Source organism: Ovis aries, chromosome 17 (genome assembly GCF_016772045.2).
Source record: "Ovis aries strain OAR_USU_Benz2616 breed Rambouillet chromosome 17, ARS-UI_Ramb_v3.0, whole genome shotgun sequence".
Classification (NCBI taxonomy): Eukaryota; Metazoa; Chordata; class Mammalia; order Artiodactyla; family Bovidae; genus Ovis; species Ovis aries.
The window spans coordinates 69640648-69654058 of record NC_056070.1 but is presented as its reverse complement, the minus strand read 5'-3'; the positions used below and the strand labels follow the sequence as shown (position 1 = coordinate 69654058).

The window sequence follows — 13411 nt, the reverse complement described above, 5'->3', positions numbered from 1 at the left end:
TGATATGACCTCACATATATGCGTATAAGTGTGTGTGCACGGGTGCCTGTGGACTTACATGGCTTTGTAAACGCATGGGGAGAGCTGGGAAAGGACCATTATTAAAAAAAAAAAAAAAATAGGTGTGTGTATCTCTTTAGCAGGGCGTGAGATGTAGGGAGGTAATGATGGATGCCTAAATTTTGTTAAGTTGAGTAGCCAAAAAGTTCATTCACGTTTGCCATACGGGGAAACCCTGAACAAACTTTTTGGCCAAGACAATATATTCTGGAATCATTTAAATATTTTACAGTCTTGCGTTTCCTAACCTAAAGCAATCTCTCAGCCAGTCATCGCTGGAAAGAGTGCTGCAGAATCAGCTCCTGCTCGTGTTGAAAACGGGAGCCTCTCTCATGGTGGAAGGTCAGGCACAGAGCGGGGACAGGAGGAGCGAGCGGGTTCGGGAGCAGGAGGGCCCGGAAGTCGCGTCAGCAAAGCCACCACACCAGTGCACACGGACCAACCTGGCAGGCAGCAACCAGAGAGGGGCTGGAGCATCTGCCGCACCCGTGGCACAATCCCCATGAGGCGGAGCGGCAGGGCCGCCCATGGCGGTGGGCCCTGCAAAGAACGGACACGGCTGCAGCCGGGCGTAGGGGGCAGTGGGCTCAGGCACCTGTCATCCGGGCTGGCGGCAGGCCTCGCCACCCCCGCCCGCAGCGACCAGGGAAGAGGCCACTGCGCTCCCCTCGCCAGGCCAGGCTCGCTCTGGGAGAGCAGTCGGGAGAAGTGCCAGAGGGGGAGGGAGGGTGTGGTCGGCAGTGCCGACAGAGATGCAGGGAAGGGAAGGCGTGACAGACCCTCTGCTGCTCAGATGAGCCGCCCCGAGCGCAGCCCTCCTGACACCCAGTCCGATGCCCTCCTGGGGCCCTTCCTGTGGCTGGCCCGGGTCACACCAGCCGCCCCCTGCTGCCTGGCCCATTGCCACACACCCGTTGCCCTCCAGCCTCCTCTGCCTCCGCCCCCAGGCAGGAGTCGGCCCTCGCCCTGTGCTGGGCCCAAGGGATGGTGTTCATGGCCAGGGCACCAAGTCCCATCTCCCTGCTCACGCTTCCCCATCTGGACCTTCAGAAGAGTCCTCCCCTCCAAACTCCAGACCTCCACAGCCACCCGAGTGACCCCCAACTGAGCCCAGCACTTCTCCTCCGCTCCCTCAATGCAAGCTTTCCCTCTCCAGACAATTCTCTCTCTCTCAGCTGACCTGAGGGTCAGCTCCCGGGGTCTCTCCCTCTCCCTGAGCCCCTACATTTGAAGGGCCGCTGGGTCCTGACAATATTAAATCCAGAGCAGTTTGCAAATCTATACGCCTTTTCTCCAGCCCCTGGCTCACCTCCAAGGTCTCAGCTTCTTTTACCCCTTCTGATTCATCCTTCCTGCCGCCATGAAATCATTTACTGAAAATACCATCTGCTCCCCTGTCACCTCCTTTCCGTGGTTCCCTGACACCCACAGCAGCAAGTTTTAAGTTCCAACTCCTTGGCCAACTGCAGCCCACCAGGATCAAAGCGGCCCCCAGCTCCCCGCTCCCCAGCTTGCCCGGCTGCTCTTCGCTCTCAAGCCTCTGCTCACCTGGCCTGGGATGCCCTCCCTTTCCCCAACGTGGCTGGCTCCTGTCACCTCTGGACACCGGGGTGTGGGCCTCCCCAAGGGAGCCTTACTGACCACTCGCCACCTGGAGAGGGGATGGTACACTGCTCAGAGGAGAGCCCTTCCTCGGGGTTCCCATCACAACGGCGTGCCTCTCTGCACTCATCACATGGACTCAAAAGAATGCTGTCTGCCCCCTGCAAACAGTCAGCACCTCTTGGGCCAGGAAGGGCTGGGACTCACTGTATTCATTTTCTACCAGGTGGCTTCAAAGAACGGAAACGTATTCTCCCAAAATTCTGGAGTCTAGAAGCCCACAGCCTAACTGTTGGCAGGGCCACACCCCCGAGGGCTGCAGGGAAGGATCCCCTCTTGGCTCTTCCAGCCTCTGGGAGCCCCTGCCCTGCCGCAGCATAACTCCAGTATCTGCCCCCTCCTTCCCATGGCATTCCTGTGTCCGTCCTCACATGACCTTCCCGTGTGTGTGTGGGTGTGTGCGTGCGTGTGTGTGAGAGTCCAAATTTCCCTTTCTGTAAGGACACCAGTCATATTATATTAGGGACCCCCCTCTTGACCTCATGTTGATTATATCTGCTAAGATCCTATTTCCAAATAAAGCCACATCCACAGGTACTGGGGGTCAGGACTTCAAAATATTTTTTTGGTGGGGGGCGGGGCGCGGTGTGCAACACAACCCAAGGCCGCTCGCTTTGGCAACCCTGTGCCCAGCACTAAATCTGAGCCTAAGTGAAGCTCTGCTGATCCCTGTGATTGAATGGATGATGGAGCCAGTGTATTCTGGGTCCAGGCAGGGGAGGGAAAGTCAGACAGGGAGGGCAGCTTGGAGGAGGAAGCTCTGAGGCTGGGCCTGGAGAAGGTGGGGGCGAGAAGAGACGTGTCCAGGCCTCGGGAGGACCACTGCCTGGGAGAGGAGGAGGGCTGGGCTGCACGAGAGGCCTTGGCTGTGCGCTGTGCAGTGCAGGGAGCTGGGCTGGTCTGAGGCATCAGCCCTCGTGCTGGAGGCAGAAAGGGGCCAGGGAACGTCTGTCGGGAGAACAGTGACAAGAGCAGAACCAGTGTTCCTGAAAGATGAGTCTGCCGGAAGCACGCTGGGGCGTGTCTATGAGGGGCTGCCCGAAGCAGGGAGGCAGCTGGTCAAAGGCTTGGGCAGAAAGTCAGCAGATAATGAGGAACTGAATCAGAGCAGTGGCAGCATGGCCGGAGGGGACGGACTGAAGCTAGAGGAAGTGTGGTAGGAAAATGGACAGAGCGAGGCTGGAGGAGGTAAGAGAGGAAGAGCCGAGGCCCACAGGGGCTGAGGTTCAAGGCTGGAGACTCAAGAGGTCAGGAGCCAGTGACTGCCAATAACGGCAGCCCAGGAAGAGCAGCGCACTCGCAGGGGCTGCCGTTAGTTTAGCCTCATGAAATGCCATTCAATTAAAAAAGCAAGCTCGTGGGTACACTCATTAAGGCACCGTTGAGACAGGGCATGTGTGCAAAGCAGCTCTGAGAGACCCACGCACTTTGCCAATAATTCGAGTTTATGGGCAACAAGCATGTCTTTCTATATCGACACCTGGTGTCCAGGCCTGTTAGCAGGAGGTGTTCTCAGAGGAAGGCCTTAAGCCAGAGGGGCCAACAAACAGCTGAATAACCTTCAAATTACCTCATCACCCGGAAGATGGAAATTGGTGCAGTCTGCAAAGGCACCCACGTGCCAGCAGAGGCCAGATGGAGCGGCTTCCCGAGCCGGGCAGCCGGACCCGACAGAGCTGCCCACTCGGGTCTTCTCTGGGATCATAGAGGCCCCTGGCCCTCAGGGAGCTGTTTTTGACAGAGCCACCAGCAAACCCCAGGCTCCCCAGAGAGGTCAGTTAAGGGGAGTTTTTACCCTGGGAAATGGAATAAAGACCCTCCTCCCAAGGATGAATCAATCCCTCTCAGCGCCTCAGGCTCTTCGTATCCTGGGAGGTCAGCCCTGCTCATTTCCAAGGGCCCTTCCCCACCCAGCTCTGCTCACAGCCTCGGCCGCTGCTGTCCCGGCCCTGCCCCGGCGTGAGGACGAGCTGATTCAGCGGGCTGGGAAGAGAAGGTCTCGGACGCTGACCCCTCTCCTGCTGGGATCCTGTCCGGCCCACCCTGACCCCCGCTCATCTCCCCTCCTCCTGCCAGCGTGGTGTTGCCAGTGCAGCGTGAGGCTGGGCACTGGACTGTGAGCCTGGTGATGACGGCCCCTCCCTTGCCATCGGCTCGCCGGGGGCCCTCTCCTCGTGCTGGAGAGGCGGGGGCTGCGGTCAGACCTCGGGTGCCTGTGATCGAACCTCTCCAGGCCTCAGTTTCCTCATCTGTATCCAGATGTGGTGATGGTTCTCACAGGGCTGACATGAGGGTGGAGGGCAGGCAGGAAAGCCTGGCCTGAAGTGAGCTCCCACCCAGAGTCAGCTGCTGTGACCACAGGGCACGTGGGACAGAGGTGGGAGGAGAAGACACCATTGTTGGAAAAAAAAACCCTGTCTCAGAGAGAAGAGAACCTTTGGGAACAGCAGCAGCCACAAACCCTTTCCTGGAAGGGGCTTCTCTGGACAGAGACCCCTAGTGGCCTTTGGCATCTGGGGAGAACAGTCCTTTTATCTGAGCTCCACCACTGGCCAACCAATGTCCTCAGACCCAGGGACAGTCCTCACCTTGAAGACCACCTCCAGGGTGGGACCAGGCTACCTGAAGGCAAACCACTGAGTCCTGTCACGGCCTGGTGGCTTGAGACCGAACACCGCCGTGTGGAGATCTTTGCCTCAGCACACTCACATGCTCCTATTAACCGGCGGCAGGGACTTCTTGGGCAGTCCAGTGGTTAAGACTCCCCGCCTCCAAGGCAGAGTGCGTGGGTTTGATCCCTGGTCGGGGGACTAAGGTCCTACGTGGCAGGTGGTGCAGCCAAGACATAAAAAAAAACAAAAACAAAAACGGTGGTGGTAAACTGTGGATATTATTATTGTTGGGTATTATATAATAATAATAATATACCATTATGGACATTATTATTCAGCAGAACACTGAGCACGTACCGTCCTGTGCTAAGTTCACATACTAGGCAGCTGTAACTTTCTCTGTTTTACAAATGGTAAAACTGAGGCTGAGAGAAGCTACGTCACGGCATACCATAAATAAGAGGTAAAGATGGGAACTTGAACCCTGCTCTCTCAATCTACAAAGCTGGGCCTCTTTTCATTCCCTTATATGACACAGCTGTCATGCCATCCCTGACACCATTCCACCAGGAAACCAAGATCAACTGCTTTCATCAAAATAAAAGTTCATCGTTATATCATTATACTTTCTGCCTTGGCCTTGAGAAATCCATTCAGAAAGGTTCCTTTCCTACTTTTCATACCCATTTGACAGATGTGCACAGATGCAGGCTTGCAAGTGATACAACCAAGTGCAGGACTTCTGAGCAGAGACTGAGAGTTGGGTCTAAGACTGCATACCATCCAGGCACCCCCCAGGTGTTATCTTCTTAAGTTACAGAGAACTTGAGCCCACCTTAATTATTGAGGAGGTTTTAAGTTGCTCAGACTGTGAATAAAAATAGGTAGCCTGATTGCATTACAGGTGTGGAGCACGCTAAAAATATACACATACCTCAATTGGATCTAGATATGGAAAACTTTGGGGCTATAAATGTATTTTCAAAACAAACAACACGTGAAGCTCAAATAACCCTGTTTCCCCAAAGCAGAAGCAATGGCCTGCTGCTTAGCTGACCTGCCATTATATACTTTCAGCCTCGTACTTTAATGAAACAAGGATGTCAACGAGGATGTCAAAGTACAGTTATGTGTCAGTCATCCTTCCAGACAATGATGCTAGATCTAAAGAGGTTTATTCACCTGGCCAAAATACAAAGTATTTACGTGAGAGGAAAAAAACTTACCTACCCAAAACAAAAATGCTCTGGGGTCGAGAAAAACAATCAAGAATAATGTAAACTGAGTATATGCTGGAGGTGCAGTTGCCGTGCTCTCCCCCGGTGACCTTTCCTCTTACAGAACACTGGTCAGAGATAAATGGGACCTGGCTGCCAGCGGTCTGCTTTATGCAAGTAATGCGAGCACATCCTTGGCATGCGTTTCTGTCAACACTGCAGCTCCACTGCAGCCCACACTGACCCTAAAATCAGCACATCAGTTTGCACACCTTCTGCACCTCTCGTTCATCGGCACCATCACACACCCCATGATCCAAGGAAGCTGCCCACCATAGCAGTTTCTGATGCCCACAGCCTAGGCTAGACAGACGGAACGAAAAACAGACCTCAGTCCTCCAGCGCGAGCCTGTCGAGATTTGGAAGCTTCACTTACATCCATCACTTCCACCCATCCAAGGGTAGAACAAGCACCTCCCACAGCTTGGAATCCGGCACAGCTAGACTTCTCCCCTTCCCTTCCAGCCCCTCACCTCCCCAGTACACCCAAAGTCCTCTCTTGAGGCAGGAAAGGCCCCCCAACAACCCGCCCAGCAGGAATCAAGAGGTCTCTCTGTCTGACCTTGCCAGGTGATGGAGATGGGAACCGAATGCTGGTGGGATCGAAGGCAGAGGTGACCCATCAAGTTTAAACACATCTCCCCCCAGCGGACGGCAAGGCAGGGGGCAGCTTTAGGGACGGAGGGAGCCCAGGGCTCCTCGGACTGGGTAGTTGACCAGCGTGACCTCAGACTGCTTACTCAGAGGCACAGGCCGGCTGGAGAAGGGCTTTCCCTGTGACAGGCACCACCGGAGTTTAAAATCCCCTTTGCGTGCTGGGAAAATAGACACACACACACACACACACACACACACTAGCAGGGAGTGCCTGCCCAGTATCCACTCCAGAGCTCCTCTGCCTGAGTCCAGCCCACTGGCAACGGGCAGGTGCACTGTGACCCTTGCCCCTGAATTCCTGCTCATAGCAGCTCAGGTGTCAGGAGACCGGAGGAAGGCAGGGGGAGGTCTTTACCTCTCACTTGCAGCCCCAGTGAAGGCTCAAGCCTGTTTTCCCTGCTAAAAGATGGCTGGCCTCTGTCTGGGCTGAATTCCAGTGGCCAGGCTGCCCAGAGCCATCCCCCTGGGGATAGAGAGGAGAAGGTGCTGTCCTTCTGACAACAGCCTGGACAAACAGCCCTTCCCAGTGCCATGCAGGGAGCTGCGTCCAGGGTTGGGAGGAGGACATGCCTTGGAACCGTTCTTAGACTTCTGGCTGAACCCTTTGTCCCCTGGCTTGTGAGGGCAGAGGGACCTGCCCTCTATTCCAGGGCTGGGGAAGTACCAGGGCAGAGATCTGAGCCCTTAGCCCTGTAGGCTACTCAAGATCAGGGCTGGAAGAAATTTACAATGGGGAAGGGAAATTTTAAAGCCCAAGAGAGCCCCATGCTCCAGTACTCGTCTGCCCCAACCCGGCTGCGCCTGCCCCTTACTCACCCCCGGGAGGGGCTCCTGGCTGTGGGAGCGGGTCTGGCCCGGAGGCTGCGGGGGCTCCTGCCGCCGCCGCCGCCGCCGCCGCCTTTCCGTCGCCGCGCTCTCAGTCCATCTCGGTGCAGTGCCGGCTTCCACCGCCGCGCCGAGCACGGGAGGAGGAGGGCGGTCCCCGGATTGGGTGTGTGCTGCCCGGCGGCCCCGCGCCAGCCTCCCCGCCGCGGCCGCCCCTTCAGCACCGCGGACAGCGGCCAGCCCGCGCGCTCCGAGCGCCACCGAGCCGAGAGGAGCCGCGCGCCCCGCTCCGCCCGCCGGTCGGTCAGCCTGAGCGCGGCAGGGGCGCGGCGCGGCGCGTCCTCATTCCTCCAGCCTCCTCCTCACCAGCTTTATGAGGCCACCTCTGCCCCCCAGGGTCCCGCTCTCCAAGAGCGAAGGGCTCCCCGCGAGGCCACTCGCCAGTCCCCGGAGGACTGGACACGCTGCTTCCAGCCCGGTCCCAAGCAGGGACTAGCTCTCCCCCAGCCCAGCAGGCTAGACAAAGGCTAGCTCTCTCCCTGGCGGGACGAGGACGGCGGCGGACAGCGCAGCTCAGCCTCTTAAAATGCGCCAGCATGGCCCGGAACCTGACCCGGCATAAGGGTGCTACCCAGCCCCATCGAGGCCAAAGAAGGCTGGCCCTTCACCAGAATCCAGAGAGGGAGGGGCCCTTGGGTGGCCCTTGGCTCAAGCCCTCCTTTTCCCACTGTCATACACCCTGGGGATGCCAGGAGTTAACCGATTAAGAGTTCCTTTCAGAAACCAGGGAGGGAGGGCTGTTAGGGGTCCCCTCCTCACCTGAATCCAATTCCCTCCCTCATATCCTTGGTGCCAGAGTATCAATCAACCAACAGATGGGGCTGCTGGGGGGGGGGGGGGCTGGTGACGTCACTCGGAACTGCTTCCACGTTTCTTCATTTCTGCTCAAATCCCTCCCACTGCTCCTCATCCCCGGCCAGGAAAGTCCCAGACTTCAATGGGGGAGCCCTGGCTCTGCCACAGACCAGAAACACGGCCACCATTGGCCACCCTCATGTCCATGCTCAGCGAAGCTCAGCTTCCCTATGGGACATGCAGACGGTGGGTGTGGCGGGGGGCTCCCTCTGGTTGCAAGTCTGAGAAAACTGAGCCTGTCTGGCCAAGCAGAGGGGGCTCCACAGAATGGACAGTCACCCAGACCCCGCCTGCTTCATGACCTCCCTCAAGCCTTTCTGGAGTCCAGGATGAGGAGACCCTTCCCTTCACTGGCCTAAACTGGCCACTCCTGCTTTAACTCTCTTTAGAACAACAACTTTTATGCCTCATTAATTCAGGTCCAAAGACAACTTCATTTTTACCATTTGGTCAAGGCTCCAGTTGAAGGGGAAAACCAAAGGAGTGAGTTCAAGTCAAGGTTAATAAATGCTGTCCAAGCAGGCATGAGGGACTCTGCTAAGCATTCATGGACTGTGGCAGCTACACAGAGAGCGCAGGGCTGACCACTCACAAAGGGCGCAGGAGTGGGCGTCAGCCGTGCAGGAGGGAGGCGGGACGGAAAGGGTGGGGGTGCGGGCTCCTTCCACTGTCACTCAAGCAAGAAGGGTCACAAGGCACACGTGGTGCCTTACAAACAAGCAGAATCACGACCTCAGCCATCTTTTAACATCTTCTTTTTCTCCTTTGAAAACGACTTTCAAGAGCATTTTCCTCCTTTAAGGTAGCATAGCATCAAAATCCAAAGATAAGAAACAGGTCAGGGGACTCTCCTGGTGGTCTAGTGGTTAAGAAGCCACCTCCCAACACTGGGGATGTGGGTATGATCCCTGGTGGCGGAACTAAGATCCCACAGTGCCTCAGAGACCCTGCATGCCACAAGTAAGACCCAGTCAAATAAACAAATATTAATAAGTAAATAAATGCACTATCTTACAGAAGAAGAAGCAAGTCAGGCTCCAGGAGAATGGGCTGTGTGGGCTTCCTGCTTCAGTGGCCACAGACATCAGACGAGGGGGTCGGGCACCTCCCAGCTACCTTCCAAACACCCAACAACTGCCAGGTGGACATACTGACACTCCTGAGGAGAGTCTCAAATCTTGGTGCATTTCCTCACTCGGAATGGACTTTCTTGAGCATTTTGTAACAAATGATTCCTTCAGTTTAATTCCTTTGTCTAATGTATGGCATATCCAGCAATCACCAGCATGCCTGCATCCTCACCATCCCAGAGGCCAATGAGAGACCAAGGGAAGTCCATTTCTACACACACACACACACACACACACATACACACACACACACACACCCCGGTAGCGAAAAGCCCAGAATTTCTACCGACATGACAGGCCACATCTATACTGAAGACCCCCAGATAGTCACGATTTGGAACTAACAGAAACAATCCAAGTCATACAGCAAGATTTTAAATTTCTATTCAGTTATTTTCTAGCTTCTGGAAAAGCCTAAAGAACTGGGACACAGGCCACGGATTCTTGTCCACAAAAGCAGGATGACACTCCTGCCCCCAGAATGACTTCCCCGCTCTGCCCCCCGGCTCAGGCCCTGCACCTTGACCTCCTTACACACTCTCGTCCTGGTGGGTGGACCGACTGCCACTGCTGCTGACAACCAGTAAGCCCCTCCTGCCCCGCCGGGAAGGCCGCCTTTATTGCTGGTGTGGCTGTTAAACCCCAGCCAGGCCCGCCCTCTGCCCTCCCAGCCCAGGGTGCCCTGCTGGGCCCTGAAAGCCCAAGCTCTTGCATGGTGCAGCCCCTCCTCCCCGCCCACGAGAAGGCTGCCTCAGCTCTACCGGCCCTTGGCCCCCCCTTTCCTCCTGACCCTAGCCCTCCTCCTCCTGGCCCGCCACGGCAGCCTGCCGCCTGCGCTCTGCCTCCTCTCTGGACACTTGACTCCTCCTAAGACACTGGCACAGACTGTCACTGCCCCTGTTATGAGCCTGAAATGCCAGCACCCTGCTTCTGACCAAGTAGGGTTCAACTTCCCAGCCAAGGGACTCTCAGTTAGGCGGCTCTAAACCGAGATAACTGAAGCAGATAACCTCCATAACTCTGGAGGCGCATGTCCCCACAACTCCTGGGAAGTTCTCAGAAACTTAGTGTTCTCCCTGCACGGAGCGCACGGGCAGTCAGGGAAACCAGAGATGAGAAATGTGGACTTTCAGAAATACAGATGGCTGAAATGTCAGGAGCCAGTGAGAAGAACCACTTGGCACGCCAAGTGTGTCCCAAGCAGCTTGACTGGCAAGAAGTTAACTTCGAAATAATGATGATTAATAAGTCAAATAAAAAAAGAGGAAAGGACAAGATGGGTACGTAGATGGAGCATTTCAATAGAATTGGAAGTCTATAAAAATAATCAAATGGATATTTCTAGGATTTAAAAATACAGTATCTGAAATCAAGAGTTCACTGACTAAGCTCCATAGCAGAAGGGGTAAGCAGAAAGTAGGATTAATGAACTCAAAGCTTGGTTAATCAAAAATATCCAGAGAATAAAGATGGAAAAGACAGAACGAAGCACGAAAGACACGTGGCAGGTGGGTTCAAGGGCCTAAAATATGTGTATTTTGTGGCCCACGAAAGAAAGAGGGAGGGCAGGCCAGAAGCAGTCAGAGGAGAAATAGTGGCCGCGAATTTTCCCAAATCGCATGAAAGATTTTTAATCACTTTCTTCAAATCATCCTTTTAGCTGAAATACAACCTATGGTAGACTGAACAGGGCAGAGGACTTGCGGACAGCCAGACCTGGGTCCAAAAGCCAGGCTCGGCCACTTACTAGCTCGGTGACTGCAGGCAAGTTACTTGAAGGATGACGCATAAAGCATGTAGAAATGCCAGGCAGGTGCACGCGGCAGTGATTATTAATGTTACTCTCGTGGGCTCCAGGTACCTCTCTGATGTCAGGTGGGCTGGGGAGTGTTAGACTCTGGGTTCTCAACATGCCGTGAGGAACATAATTGAGGCGACTTCCCTGGTGGTCCAGGAGCTAAGACTTCTCGGTCCCAAAGCAGAGGGCCTGGGTTCAATCCCTGGTTGGGAAACTAGATCCCACGTGTGGCAACAGAGATCGAAGATCCTGAGTGCTACAACTAATATCCAGCGAAGCCAAAATAAACAAACAATTTTTTTAAAAAAAGAAAAACAAGATACTTGAGGCTTGTGTGTTGTTTTCCTCCCCACAGACAAGAACCCAAACCAAAACATGTAACAGCTGCCAATAATCAACATTTATCCCGATAAGACATGTCAACCAATGATAATTGGCCAAAGAGCATTTTACATTCTGCTGGAAAATACTGTTTCTCTTCATCTGAGTTTCACTGCCATGCGCTAGTGGCAAACCCAGATTATGAATGATTCATGCATAGCCACAATGACTAATTAAACCCCGGAGAGACGATTCATTAAAAAATACAAATGGAAACTTTTGTTCGTGGGCTTGCAAGTGGATGTCTGCAGGAAGCAACTGCAAGAAGGTTTATAACCTCAGTTTCTTCAGTAAACGAGACTGCAGATGGTGGATGAAAAAATACTTGTATTCATAAATGACATTCTCATCATACAAACCCTGGTGATTGAAGCTTCTGTACTTGGTTCTTAAATACTGAGTTTCCTGCTGCTCTGATAAATGCTTACAGATTTTTTTTTTTTTTTTTAAATAATCAGCCCTCTGGCTCTATTGCTGACTTTGGTGATATGTACCCACTAGGGATAGAGAGGGAGGCTAGCTGGGTTCTGAACCAAGCCATTCACGGCAAAGGCTTCTGTAACCCCCACTGGCCTGTGCCCAGCCCTGGGAGACGACCGTGACCGTCTCTGTCTTGCCAATCTGAGCTAGCTAAGGCACTCTGTCATTCCATACGCTTTTCTCGATCCACAAAGTAGAATTAAGATCGACAAGTATTTCACAGGACAGAGCTATGGCACGGATGCCAGAAAGAGGCAGGACTGACTGTATCTAGGATCCTCCAGTATTTGTAAGGTCTCACAACCGGGTAAGGGCAGTGGTTGGATCAGGGATCATATTGGCCCTGACTGTCAAAGTCCTTCCAAGCGATGGACTTTAAACACCAATTACCAAAAAAAAAAACAACAATTACCAGGCACTTCCCTGTGGTCCCTTGGCTGAGGCTCCGCACTCCTGGTCAGGGAACTAGATCCCACAGGCTGCAACTAAGACTCAGCATAGCCAAATCAATTAATTTAAACAATATATATTTGCATAATAGGATAATGATTCAAGAGGAATATTTCTCTGATATGAACTGAGTGTCTCAAACATGTATAGAGAAAAGAAAACAATCAATTTTAATGAACAGCTTACTTACCAGCAAAGATCAAAGTCCTGCGTGCCACAACTAAGGCCTGCCGCAGTCAAATGATTAATTTTACAACTCCGATTATCAGCTCTTAGTCCCCTTAGTTTCAGGGCAGCCATTTTATGCAGCGAGGCAAGCACAGAGACAACAGAAGAAAAACCCCTTAACTGATTTTTAAATGGTTTATCCAAAAGCTTGCTGGTCTTGAAAAGACCCTTGACCTCATTTGCCAGTGCAGTCTCAGAAAGTTACATCTCAAACCGAAAAAGAAGCAAATAACTAACCAATAACCTATCAAGTCTTCCCCCAACTCTCTCCCTCTCTCCTTAGTAAAAGGCACTTTGCCCATCCCTTTAGGGTGGGTTTTTGCCTTTTGCTGACAGTCCTGCTATTTTGCGTGACCTGAAAGCTGCCAGCACACAAGCTGTAAGAGCAAACAGCTGTGGAAACTGCAGGAAACACATAAATACACACGCTCCAAATCCAGCTCCCACGGGCAGATCCTGAAGCCTCAGGACTAACAAGGGCACCTGGCTTTGCTCTTTCCTGCCTCCCCTCAAATCCGTCACAGGTCACGTATGTGTGCAAACTAGGCAAGCAGCTAAAACTTCTACAGAATGGGTGACGCCGTTTCAGGCTGTCCAGTCTTTGCCATCCCTTCTTTCTCTCTCTCCCTAAAAACTGGGCTCAACAGCAGCGTCATGTGGGGCTACATATCCAAAGTCTTTCCTGACCCGGGAATGCCCTCAGGCTGAGGCTCAAACCCGACAACAAGCCCTGCGTGTCATCCAGCCAGCTTCACCTCCAGCCCACGGAGCCTACCACCTATGGACACCTACAACGAAACGTTCTGCGTCTGCCAACCCCAGGAGCCTACATCATCTTCCTTCAGCCCGACCGCCTTGGACCAGGGGGACGGAGTCACCCCCACTACCTCGGTTTCTTTAAGATGACTGCCAGTGTTGCGTGTGTGGAGAAGGGCA

The 13411-nt window shown here is 53.6% G+C and overlaps 1 protein-coding gene across 2 annotated transcripts in view; it reads right to left on the bottom strand.

Moving 5' to 3' along the window:
• OSBP2 (oxysterol binding protein 2) overlaps positions 1 to 13411 on the bottom strand; it is a 120678-nt gene that overhangs the window by 63001 nt on the left and 44266 nt on the right. The window contains exon 1 of one of the 2 annotated variants that reach the window (XM_027956784.3): positions 7085 to 7207. The exons of the other annotated variant lie outside the window; for it this stretch is intronic. The gene's annotated coding sequence lies outside the window, so the exon portion shown is untranslated. Of the gene's footprint in view, positions 1 to 7084; positions 7208 to 13411 lie in introns of those variants that run through there. 2 annotated transcript variants of the gene reach the window in all.